Below are 13240 nucleotides of genomic sequence, written 5' to 3'. Positions count from 1 at the left end.
CTTCTTGCTGCAGAGTAGAACTCTCAGACTTGGTCCTGGGGAGGGAAATATCTGGGAGTCAAGGAACTAATCATTCAAGTTCATAACCACAGACTCTTAAAAACAGTGATGAAGCCCCAGCCTGGACTGTGTCCCCAGCAGGTGCCCTCACCTGCAGGACTGTGCCCAGGGAGCCAGCCTGGGCCTGGAGAGCTGCCCTTCCTCTCTTTGGCCAGTAATCATCAGGAGAACCAGTTGGTCTGGGCACCAGGCAGGGAGTGGGACTGCCATGACAAGTACAGCAGGAAGGAGAAAGGGAGACAGAGAGCTGGGAAAGAAGTGGGAGGCCCCCACAGATCTGGGAAAGTTGGACCTAATTCAGCAGGAGCTATTTCAGGACTGTGCCCTGGGACCTCAGACCAGAGATACCGGGGGAGGGGAGTCTGATGGTGTGAGTGCTCCCAGTCCACATCTCAATAAGCTCCTCCTGGGTTGGCTGGGGCAGGGTGGGGTGGGGGGTGGCACAGAAGGAAGGAGAGCTCTGGCCTGCTAGCCCTTGTGCTGGATGATGTGAGCTCACCATCTGGGCCAGGAAGGGTCTGTGGGTGCCAGTGGTAGTGACAGATTCACGCTGTGTTTGGTGAAGCACAATGTATTGCAAGGGTGCCCCATTCAGGGTTACTTTACCATCATAAATACTTTTTCTCTATTGCACAGATGAGAAAACTAATGGTGGAGTAGTGGGGGAGGGAGCAGAGGTCAGAATACCCAGGAAGGGCTGTGGTCAGGGGCTGTGGGAGAGAGGTGGCTGCTCTCCGGATGCACAGAGTCTGGAGGTGGTTCCTCCCAGGACTCCCCGTGCAGGTAGGCCAGGACTGCTGTTATGCTCTGGGTATGGGGGCCCATCTGCACTGGTTAAAGGTGGTGGACCTCACTCTGCCCACTCAACAGACAGCTGCAGGGTCTGGCATGCTCTGCACCATGACACAGGGGCTCTATGTTGGGTGGATGACGGAGACCCAGAGCAAGGCCCAGCTCTCTCTCTGGACCACCCTTGGATCCCTGCAGGAGCCTCTCAACCCCTCTCCCTGCTGCCACTCTTGCTGCCCATCTTTCCCTTCTCCCCATGGCCACTACAAGCCTCTCCTAAGAGAAGCCATGTCTGCACCTTGCTTAAAACCTTCAGTGGCTTCCTGCTGAGCCAGAAACAAAGGCAAACTTCCTTCCATGGCCTGGAAGCTCTTCTCACCTGAAAGAGCTGTCCCCTGCCTCTTTCTTCCACCTCATCTCCTGCCATTGTCCCCACCGATCTCTGGGTTCCAGCCACACCGGCCTTCTCTCATATTTTTATGCTGGGACAGGACTCCCCTGCCTCAGGGCTTCTGCATGGGCTGTTCCGCCCACCTGAAATGTTCTTCCTGCCCTGCCCACCTCCCCATCTTGTTTGCCCCACCAATGCCAGTCCCTTCAGCTCTTTGTCAGATGGCCCATCCTCAGCACAGGCCAGGCCGGGCCTGCTGCCAGGACACTCTTCTCTCTGAAATCACTGAGGCTGTCCACCTGCTCACCAGCTGAGCTCTGGGTGGCAGCACACCTGCTTGTTTTAGATCACCACAGTGCACCCAGCACTCAGCACACTGCTGGCACAGAGAAGGCCACGTCCATATTTCTCAAATAAATAAACCAGTGAATGAATGAGAAAGCCAGGTGCTGAGGATATCCGGGAGAGAAAAAAGACACGTCTGGCTGGAGGAACTGTGGAATAATATTCACAGAGACATGGGCGGCCCTAATGAAAAGGAACAGAGTAGTAGCCGTTTCAGGAGCATTCGCTCTGCGCAGGCGCGGTGCTCAGTGCACCGCCAACACTGGACACTGGCGCACTGTCTATACAGTGCCATCTCCATGTTTCCCAGTCACACAGTGTCTGCCACTCTCCTCCCTCTCAGTGATCTCTCCTCCTCTCTCCTTGTCTCTATTTCTCTGGGTTTCTGTCTCAGGCCATGCTGGGCCCCAGGTCAGAAGCAGCCTTCCTCAGCTCCACTCCTGCAAAGCCAGCAAGAGGGCAGGCACTGAGGCATACCATCTTCCACCCTGGATTAAGAAGGAATAGGTGATTCTGGGAGGGGATGACGCCAACTCTTTGACCTGTAGTAGCTAAGAGGCATTGACACTGACCCTTCACTATGGTTCAGAAACAACTGTCACACCCAGGCTCCTGGCCTCGCCCTTCACAAACAGGCAGGCAGTGAGGTGTGGGCAAGAGGAGGGAGATGGCAGTAGCTGTTTACTGAGCACTTACTCAGTGCCAGGCACCTTGCTTAGCTCTTAACATGCATCATTTCTTTCAGCCACAACAACCCTCTGAGTAGGTATTATTATGATCTCCAGTTTTCAGATGAGGAAGCTGAGACCAGGTGACTAGTGCTAAGTCGACTGGCTGGCAGAGGGCAGGGCCAGGATTCAAAGTCACGTCCCTGGTCCCTGCTGCCTGCCTTGCCTCCCTGGGCAGCCCTCAGGGAGGGTGGTGCCTCCCAGCTCTGCAGAGAGACTGGCTCTAAGGCTGTTGCTGGCTGGGGCAGGCTCCAAGAGACCGGACTTCCAGTGTAGGCCTCTCCTGCCACTGGCCAATCTCGCCTTTTCACCTCCCACTCTTCCCTGGTCCAATGCTACAGTCACAGTGGAAGGGCAAGACCATTAGTGAGTGGTGGGCTGGAGGCTGTGTACCCATGTGTCCTGCCACCCGGGACCCTGGGAGAGAGGCTGCCATGGGAGCAGCAGTGCTGGCTTGCAGCCAAGCTCGGCCATCTCATGGTCCTGCTGCGCTGGACTCAGCCTGGTCGGCCCTCCACCCTACAACATGAGTCATCTCTCACATGGGGCAGCACAGCTGGCAGCCCCAACAGCAAGGAGATATCTGTGGATGGCTGGTGGCCTCCCCAGCATCCATTTCCTCCTATTCTATTTCCTTTTCAGGAGTTCCTGGTTTTCTGCTGGGGAATTAACTCTTGTCCCAGGAACCCCTCGGCCCTCTTGGTCATGGTGATTAGGTCAAGGAGGGGCAATGAGAGAGAGAGAGAGAGAGAGAGACAGACAGACAGAGACAGACTTGCAGGACTTGGTGGCTGCTCAAATGCACCTTGTGCTTGGTGGCATCCCAGGATGCACACAAGGTTACGAGTGATGACTTAGCTGCTGCAGCCATTTTCCTGCTTGGTGCAGTAGTGCTGCTGTGGAGTTGATGGTGAAAACCACACAGTGGGGCAGACTGGAGAGGTGGGGAAGCCAGGGACATGCCCTGAGTTGCTGATCAAGCCTGCACTCCCCACAGGTGTGTGTCTGAAGTTTTGACTCCCTGGGCCTGCAGCTGTTTTGTGTTTTATTTTGTTTGAATAAGCCAGTTTGCCAGTGTGATTGTATCTTCCTTCACTTGCAACCAAAGCGTCCTAACTTACTCAGAGTGGGGTCTTTAGCAGTGACACAAGACCACTGTTGGTTGCCCAGCAAAGAAAGAGGGAAAGGAGCTGTGTAAAGCAGAAGCAGATGAGTGTGTGTGCAGCTGTGTATAGGGGAGGATGGAAAGTGGCTCTGGTTTTCACAGGGAAGCCATCTCCATCTCACATATGTGGTACTGTGACTCCCCTACGAACACAGCAGGGCCTCCCAGCAGGGCAGGGGCAGATACCATGTTGGCTGTCCCCAACCCGCCTGTGACTCACAGCCTTTCCCATGTGGTGCTGCTGCCTCAAACCTAATGTTTTCTCAGTCCCTAGAGCTTCTTCCTTCAGCAAACTAAAATCTACCTTACTGGTTTCCCAGGTTCCTCCATGGTACATCTGCTGGCCAGAAAGGGACTATACATCCACAAAGGGCTCAATTCTGGGGCCTGCACCAAATGAGGTAGTAGACATAGTCGGGGAGAGACCCCTCACAGTGAAAGTTCAGCACAGGGCTCTGACCTGTGTCCCATTACAGGACCACATGGCCAGCACTGCACTGTCAATTAATATTTTTATAAATCCTGTAAGTATTTTTTAGGGAGCACAATTAAACACAATTATATTTCACTGCATTTGTGGTAGGCCCAAAGTATTGATTTGTTTAACAGATGCATTTAAAATACATCACGATTTTGTTGTTTTTGGAATTCTTCATTTTTCAATATTCCAGGAGTCTCAAAATACAGGGTGCTGGCCAGGCAGGCACCTCTCTACTTCTAAGGCTGAAGTCTGCTTGGCAGCTGCTTTGCCAACTTGAAACTAGTACCACAGAGGGGAGGCTCTCAGTTCCCTCTGTGGAGCTGCCAGGTGGGGGTAGGGTATAGAAGAGGGGCTGCAATAGGGGGGTTCCTGGACAGCCAAGGGAAGGGCCATTAGTGGGGGCCACTTCAGTCCTGATGCTGAGGAATATTTATTTATGTGGTTATAACATTATCTCACCATCAGAGCAGAGTAATTCGGGCTTAGGGGTGGTGGTACGTGGTGGGGTGTGAGAGAGAGAAAGACAGCACACAAGTGCAAGGCATCACCGCCTGCAGTTTTCATTTACTGTTTGTTGAAGTCTTTCATTAAAAAAAAATTCCATGCCCTTTTCTATAGGCAACATGTAGAGACTGATGGCAGCCCAGCCTTGAGCATCCACTCCACTCTGCAGACAACAGAAAAGAAGGCAGGCCAGGCCAGATGGAGGCTAGGTGCTGGCTGGGGCCTCTGCAAGGGCCAATGTGCTGGAGCCCTGGAGGCTGAGTGCCTTCTCCAGGCTGAGCCACCACTGTGGGAACACATGAATGAAAGCATGCATGGCAAATGCTGTGGAGGGATCAGCATGGAAAGAAGCGTATTCTGCATCTTTCATCCTTTCCTCCCTGTTCAGGCCATGCATATCCTTAGTACCAGGCCAGCACTTGACCTGGAAGAAGCACACACCCGTTGCATGAATGGAATCACTCATGCACTTGATTCACTGACCTCTGCTAGCACTGGGCATGATGAACAAGACTGACCTACTGACCTGTCCTTCCAGACCTGCTGCCTGGCCACAGGGGTAAGACAACCAGGAAGTAGAGTGTGCTGCTTGGGGGGCAGCTGGGAGGGGTTCAGGGGAGGGCATCACTTTTAGCTAAGGAAACCCAAGACTCTAAGGGAGAGGAGCAGCTGAGAGACATTTCAAAAATCTGACACTTTAGTCACTCTTCCTTTCCCATACTGAAAACTGCAGTTCCTTTGGGTTGGTTCTTCCTTTTAGATGAGGGTTAGGAAAAGGCACTGATGCTGCCACCCTGGGCCAAAGTACCAGCAGCCAGGTCTCAGGCTCCTTGTGACAGGGCTTAGACAGTGAATGCCTTCCCTCAAACCAAGAGCTTGTGGTCCAGTTCAGCCTTGGATCAGGGAGCAGGGCTGGAATTTCAGAGCTGGGAGAAGCCCTGGACAACAAGGAGTTTACCTTGTCATTCTAGGGTTGACATTTCTGTACAAGACCGGGAGCCCCTTGATCTTTGCATTTTTGTATCCATCCCTGCCATCTTGTGCCCTTCCCTAGGAAGTAAGCATTTGTAAGTAATAAGTAATTGAGTGGTATTTGTGGAATGACCAACTGAATGAAAGAAAATGAGTCTCCAAGTTGGCTGGGTGACTGGAAGCAGCCTGCTGAGATGGAAAGAGGACTAGCAGTGATGCAGGAAGCTGAACTCTCTAGTCCTGGATCTGCCATATATTCCTCTGGGTAAGTCTCTTTCCTGTTTAGGCCAGATGAAACATATGTTCCACCTGCAAAATGGAGCAGCAGAATGAGATGGGCTTGAATGGAGCAGTTTCAAGCTCTATTCATCTGGCTGGCAAAGGGTCAAGGTAGGTTCTGGGGCTGCTGTAGGTGGAGAGCCTCAGCACCCAGCATGGGGCATGTCTACATCCTCTTCCTGGCTTCCTGTTTGGGCAATGGGAGTATGAAGCCTTCATCGATTACATCCCCCAGACCCCATCATATTTAACAGCTACCATTAAAGTCTCTCTAAGCCCCAGGGGACCCAGGGAGACATAGGCCAGATAGCATCCTTGTTTTTATCTGATTCCAAATTCATGCAAACCACAAGGTGAACTGCACTGCACCATAGAGGTGGCACCATAATATTTCCACGATTATTAAAAAAGATAGTGTCCTTAGCTCCACTATGTGACTTAAATGTCAAGATTTCTTTCACCAGAGGAGATCCAATGACATTCTGAAAACAAAGTGTGAAATCTGAGTCTGCCTCCCAAAGAGCTGCCATTATCTCTAGGGGATACAGCTCCAGTCAAGGCCCCTGGAGGAATAACAAGAGCATGGGCAGCAATCCCAGCTGACGCCCATCTTTCATCCTGCTTAGGTTGGTGACTGAGACAGAGCAGCCCCCGCCACCGTTAGGGGCATGCTGCCCCCCCCCCCCCCATATCCCGAAAAAGCATGGAAACAGAGGAAAATCTTGAGCCTCTTCAAGAGAAAAATTCCAGGCACCTAGCTAGCCTTGAGAAGTACATGAGCAATTTGAGAAGCAAGGAGGTTGTAATAGCTTAAAATAATAGCCACCCAAGTAAGTTAGAGCCACAAGATATTTGTTTCCCTATAGAAGCTAAAGAAAACATCTTAACATATGTCCATGAGTTGTTTTTCAGAAACCTGGACCCCTACCAGATGGAAAATGCCCATTGCAGTCAAGTAGACCTCAGAAGAGCGGGAACTGAAGCCAGAACGCTAGCCGCCAGTCTTTGCTCTAAATTTCTTCCTGAGGGGCCTGGAGAGACTCACACCTACAGGCCAGACCTTAACCTTCCTTTCGCCTGTCCCCAAGGTTTTAGACAAAGGCTCGCTCCTTAACCAACTGCAAATCACAGAACCTCTGGATCTACCTATGACCTCAAAGCTCGCCACACGAGATATCCGTTTGTGGGCCAAACCACTGTGTAACCTCCACGTATAGGTTTATGATTTTGCCTGTAACTTCTGCTTTCCTAAAATGTACCCTTGCCTTTAAAAGCCCTTGCTTGTATGGCCAGTAAGGAAGTGAGGTGCCAAGCACTAGCTGCCTGATTCTCCCAGCTTGACCCCCTGCAGATAAACGCAGTCTTTTGTCTTGTAAACTTCAGTGTTGGTGTTGGCTTCATGGCACAGGTTGAGGAGACCCAGGTTGGGTAACACGATCTTGGTGGCCAATTAAGATCCTTGTGCTGTTTCTAAGTTGAAAAGTGCAGATAAAACCTTGCCCATTCCTCACTACATTGCTTTGAGTATAATTCATTAATACTTTATCAATAATAATGATTTTGGACAAATAATGAGAATAATTGCTAACACATGTTGAGAAGCTGCTATGTGACAGGCACTATCCTATGCATGTTACAGACATTATTTCATTTACTCTTACAGCAGATATGAATGAGGGAGATATGAGGATCATTACTATTTTACAGTCCAAAACACTGAGGCTTAGAGAGGTTATATAATTTACCCAGGGCCATACAGCTGGTGGTAGAATTGGGGTTTAAATCTAGTATCCAATACTTCCTGTGTCAGGCACTGTGCTAGAAGAACAGGACCTATACTCTGTCCTTAAGGAGTTTATAGTTGAGAGAAACAGGCATAGGCACAAATAGTGAGAAAATGAAAACTGGAGTATTTTCAACTGAATAAACCCTCATATAAGTTCAAGGCATGACTGCTACCAGTCCATTTGTTTACAATGTATTTTACATAGGCAAAGATGTAAAATACACATGTACATTTTACATACGCTGACATATACACAAGTGTGTATGATGAACTGTGTTAACAAAGGCTTGTTCAAAGACTTGCCCCATCCCCCCTCTGGTCCAAGTGAACCTTCTAATCCTGTAATTGTTCAGTTTTCTCAACCCTTTCTTCCAGTGTCAGAGTTTAGGCCAGCTCCGCCAGACTAGGCCTTCTGCTTTTGTGATGCAGATGTAGGCCCTGGGATAAGGTTAGAGGAAGGAGGAGGGGGAGAACTTGGCTCAGAAAGGGAAAACAATTTACATAATAATGAGCTGGGATGAGGAGGGAAGGAAAAAAAGAGGGAAGGGGAGGAGGAAAAGGAGACTGAGAAGGAGGGAGGACTACAGAGGAAAAGGGAAGAAGGGAAGAGGAAAAGGGAAGAAGGGAAGAGGAAAGGGAGAGATAGCGGAGGAGGAGGTAAGGGAGATGAAGAAAAAGGGCGGAGTGAGGGAGAGGCAGAGCAGGAACCCCTTTGGTGGGATAGAGAGAAGGGGAAAGGGGACCAGCCTCGCTCACTGGGGTGGAGAAGGGGGTCTCTGGAGAACCTCAAGGGAGTGGGGTGGGACAGACATGGGAGGCAGAAGAGGATGTTTGAGAAAAGCAGGGGAGCTATCTCTGGTATATTTTCATATTCTCAGAGAGACTTAGGATAAAGGATGGGATTCTTTGAATGATTTGTTTTGCTGGATCATACTGTGCCTATCTAAATGGGACTCTGCCCTGGACCTGGGCCACACAGATTCTAGGCTTATTAGTATTCAGTGTCTATACTGTATACATGGAGAATCTGTATTGCATGACCCTGCGCAAGTCACATAGCCTCTCCATGCCTCATTTTTTTTTTTAATTTATAAAATGAGGATAAAAATAGCACTCAGTGCACAGGTAGTTGTTAGGATCAACTAATCTAATCAATAAGGAATATTTATTGAATAACAGGGCAAATTGTTTAAAAAAGGCTCTGAAACATAAAAATGGAAAATCATTATCTTCGAGTCAGTAATTCCCATGGCTTCAATTCTCTGAATCCATCCATTTGATATGTGCAGACCTCCCCCACCTGGAAAACCCTTAGGTTTGGAAGCTGACTCACCCTCTATGGTCCCGCCCCACACACTTCCTGGCTTTCTGGCTGAGGTTTCACCTTGTGCCCACTCACCCAGGCTGGTAACACCAGAGTTTCAGTTTCTTGATCCTTACATCCTTTTCCAACAGCCAGTTAATCACCAGGCCCCTGTATTTCCTTTGTTGCCACGCCTCACTCTGCTGCCTTTCTGACCCCTCACCTAGCCCCTTGTACCTTATTTGTGGTCTGCTGCTGGAGCTTCTTCACCTGCCCCCCATGTTTAGTCCCCCCCTACTATACCCTCTTCCCCACCCCAACCACTCTGCACATGCCATCATCATAATTTCCCAAAGTCTCACTTTCATCCCATCCCAGCTCAAAATCTCTCCATGGCTGCCTACTGCTATCAGGATAAAACCCAAACTCCTTGGCCTACCTTCCAGGGCCTACCAAATCTGGAGCCAACTAGACCTTCCAGCTTCCCCACACCTAGTTCAGACACCAGTCCTCTGTTCAAGCCACTGACCTCTTCCACCAATTAACTCTTCTTTCCCTTATGACCAACCACTGCTTCTCCTATGTTCTTTCCTGGCTCCAAGGGCCGTTGCTGACCTACACCTGACACCTATACCTGTCAAACTAAACCTGTGCTTCAAGGACAGTTCCAGCTCCACTCCTATTAAGCAGCTCTTCCTGCCCACTATGTGCAAAGGCTTTGCTCACTCTGCCTGTGAGCTCCATCTTCTCTGGAAGATGACCAGCTCCTTAAAGGATCCAACTCACATGCCTTTGAATCGTCACATGGGGCTTAACACCAAGCCTACAAATGGTAGGTACTCAAATCAACAGCTGTTCACATAGTGATAAGGTCACAAGCACTTTGCCTTTTTTCTCTGAAAACTGGGAAAGTTCAAAATGTCATTCCATTAAAGGGATGGGTTTCGAAGACCTACTAAGTGCTAAGCATTGTGTTGGCTGCTGGAGTGAGGAGGTGACCCAAAGATAAATGACATAGGCCTTGATCAGATGACCTTAAATTATGAAGGGGTTCTTAGGCTGGGCTCCATTGGTGGGCCAAGCCCCCTGAAATTGCATGCAGAATTTCCTGGATGTGTGCTTGTGTCCCCTGACCTGGAGGAAAGACTCGTGGCTTTCATCAGCTACTCAAAGGACTCTGACTATACTGTAGGGCCCACTGCTCTATGAAAAGATACACAGACAATTAATCTTCATGCCAGTGTGTGAGATAAGAGCTTCGTGGAGAAAGCACTGAGCTGAGTTTCTTCCTCAGAGAAGGAAAGGGGAAGGCTTCATGGACAAGAAGCTTAGTGGGTCCTTACTGAGTTGGGCAGTTCCACAGGGAAGAGAAGAAGAGGAAAGATGAGGGCATTAGAGGCAGAGAGCACACTCCAGAGAAGGCCGCGAGGCATGAGACTGCATGGGCTCCCTGGGAGGGGTCTGTAATCTGAAGCTGATGCCTGGGGTATGGAAACCATAGATGGATATAAGGAGTTCCCTGCTGTTTGCCCTGAGCAGGCTCATGCACAGTCACAGGGCCCCAAGTGACTCTACACCAGAGAGGCTGGGGGAGAAACCCGCCAGTTCTCCTTCCTCTGGGGGCCAGGACAGGTGGTGTGTCAGCTGTGGGGGGAAGTCAGGGACACCTACCTGTTCTAGGGGCTGACATCAAGGTACAGCAAGGAAGCTCTTAGGTGCTTTTCTGTGTGGAGAATGCAAGGCTGGCTGGCACCAGCAGGTGCTAGGAGTGGATCTGTCTTCCTCCAGACACCCCTTGATGAGCGACGGTGGGTGACAGAGGTGAAGAAAGTACGAAAGGAAAGGAGGTCTCTTCTTTAGGGACCAAAACATGGATCTGGGCTTGTGCTGCATGAGGTGGTTTCCATAACATCCAAATGGCAGATCCCTAGGTGGGGAGTAGCTGGGGACCCAAGAGACAGAAGAATGTGGGGACCCATCCCTGGGCTCAGGGCATCTGGACATCAGCAGCTGCCTGGCTGCAGGTAGCTCCAGCTGAACAGAGCTTTATCTTCCTCTGCACCAGGCTCACTCCTCCCTCAGGGCCTGGGTGCTTGTCTGGAACTTTCTGTCCCCTCGCTGATCCTCCCACTCTGAAGTAGCTGCTCCTCCCACCCCCAGATCAGGCTCTCATATCACCTTATTTTGTTTTCTTTGCAGCCCTTAGCATTATCTGACATTATGCAGTCACCTAGTTGTGGGCTTGTCTGCTGCCTGTACTGGTAGATAGGAAGCTCCATGAGAACACGGAAAGGGAAGGATATTGACTCTGAGCTGCCCCCACACCAGCAGGTACTATAGCCCTTTGAGGACTGGTGTGCCTCCTCATCCAGAGGGGAGAAGTGGCAGCCTTCACTCTCTTCTGACCAGCTCCACAGGCTGCAAATCCATGCCAGCCTGCTCTCAGGAGTGCCTTCTCCAGCTGTCTGGCTTGCTCTGGCCTGGATTTTGCATTCACTCCTATCCTGCTCCTCACAGGTGTAAGAATACAGGAAGGGGGTGCCTGAGTGCCAGGGAAGCCTTTGCTCACCAGGAAGCTCACAACAGACAAGGCTGTGTTTCCCTAGGGACGAGTCGGGTGCTGGCCATGGTGCCACCTTCCATAACAGGACTGGGCTTGGAGTCGACTGCATCCAGTGGACCTTCCAGGGAGTCCCACTCAGTTCTCAGTCTCTCCTTCCATTGGAGCCTTCCCCTCCTTCCTACTTGAAGGCTCACTTGATTGGAAAATCCCACAGAGGAGAAATAGCCAGAGAAGGGTCCCTGTTTCCCAGGGGCCTACAGTACAGCCCTTAACATATCATAGTCGTAGCAATTCCCAAGCAATCATCTCTCTCTTCAGGATAATATAATGGAAGAAAAAAGTCCCATGGGAACAATTAATGTTTTCCAAAATGAAAGGAGAGAAGTATTCCAAAACCACACTGACTTTTTTGGGTTATAATCAGCATAGGAGATTTTCAGGAAGAAAGAGCTGGCTGGGAGATGAATACATTTGCTCCTGGAAGATCTCAAGTGGTGTGTGTGTGTGTGTGTGTGTGTGTGTGTGTGTGTGTAGGGGGTGTGCCTTTTGCACTGTGTCTGCTATCTGGCTGAGATTCAGGCACCACTGTCCCCACTTCCCATTTAGCCAAGGGGAGACAGAGAGGCCAGAAGCCTGTGGCTTGTGCCATGACTCAAGATAAGATGAGGCACTCCCTGCTCTGGGCTGTAATAAAATGAGTTAAATAAAATTAGTCAGTATGTGTAAAGTGCTCAGTATGTGCCTGGCAGCCAGTAGCTGCTCAACAAATGGTAGCTGTTTTTATTCCTGCTATTGCTATTAAGAAGAATGAAGCACTGTATTCATCTGGGCTAGTTCTAATGATCTCAACAGGTGCTTTCTGAAACCAGACACCATTCCCTGCTGTTCTCATTCCTGTATCCACTGCACCTAGCATAAAGCCTCACACATCAGAAGCCTGCAATGAATGTACCGATCCACTCTCCCATTCCCTCTTTCCACAGGCCCTGGCTCTGTGACCAAACCCAAAGCTGGTCTTCCAGGAAGAAGTGCTTCCTTTGCAGAATCAAATTCCCAACTTGGCCTCCAGGAGGAGCAGCAGATGGGCCCAGGTCCCCCCTGCTAGTACCCAGCTTCTCCACCCCAGGCTGGCCTCAGACACACCCTTGGTCACCCAATTCCCCAGTACCTGGAGAAGCCAATGCCTGGGCCAGATGACTCTGCCCCATGGAATTAGGATTTTGTGCATAACATATTAAATTTTATGTTTAAAGCTGTCTGTCACAGATGATTTATCAGACACAGAGACAACCAGGATAGTTTTCCTCTGTGAGGGAGATGAGTTTAGCAAAGACAGGATGTGTATAATGTACAATCAAATCACACAGCAATCAGAGATGAATGCTTTCCATCCAGAGGCTCAGATGCAGAGCCCAGGTGCTTGGAGGCTCTACCTGCCCTCTGCCTCCTTCTCCAATCTCTAGGTCCCAGAGGGAGGATCACTGAGATTCAGTCCCAAACAGGGACAAAGAGCTGCTTCTGGATAGAATTCTGAGGCTATTTTCTCCTCTCCCTCTCTCCCTCCCTCCTTTTATTTAGCCTTGCCAGTGTAGCCGTATATAGTTCAGTTTTAACAGTTAATATGAATGTATGCAAATTAGAGGCCTTTATATATATTTATTCCATTTACCACTTAATAGAAGCCTGGAAACGTAACCCCCAAACAGTCCCTGTTCTTAGGACACCGACTTCCTACAGGAAGGAGAGCCCTGTTAGGTCCTCATACTTATCTCGGGGAGGTGGAAAACAGCCCTTGGTGTAAAGGAGGAAAGACAGTCAATTCAAATGGCTATCCCACTCCACATCAAGGCAACGGAAGTTCTTCTAAGGAGGGA

At 49.9% G+C, this 13240-nt stretch overlaps 1 protein-coding gene across 2 annotated transcripts in view; it reads right to left on the bottom strand.

Moving 5' to 3' along the window:
• GNAO1 (G protein subunit alpha o1) overlaps positions 1–13240 on the bottom strand; it is a 168398-nt gene that overhangs the window by 71273 nt on the left and 83885 nt on the right. The window lies entirely within an intron of this gene.

The sequence above is a fragment of the Callithrix jacchus genome, chromosome 20 (genome assembly GCF_049354715.1).
Source record: "Callithrix jacchus isolate 240 chromosome 20, calJac240_pri, whole genome shotgun sequence".
NCBI lineage: Eukaryota > Metazoa > Chordata > Mammalia > Primates > Cebidae > Callithrix > Callithrix jacchus.
This window is presented reverse-complemented; position numbering and strand designations above follow the sequence as displayed.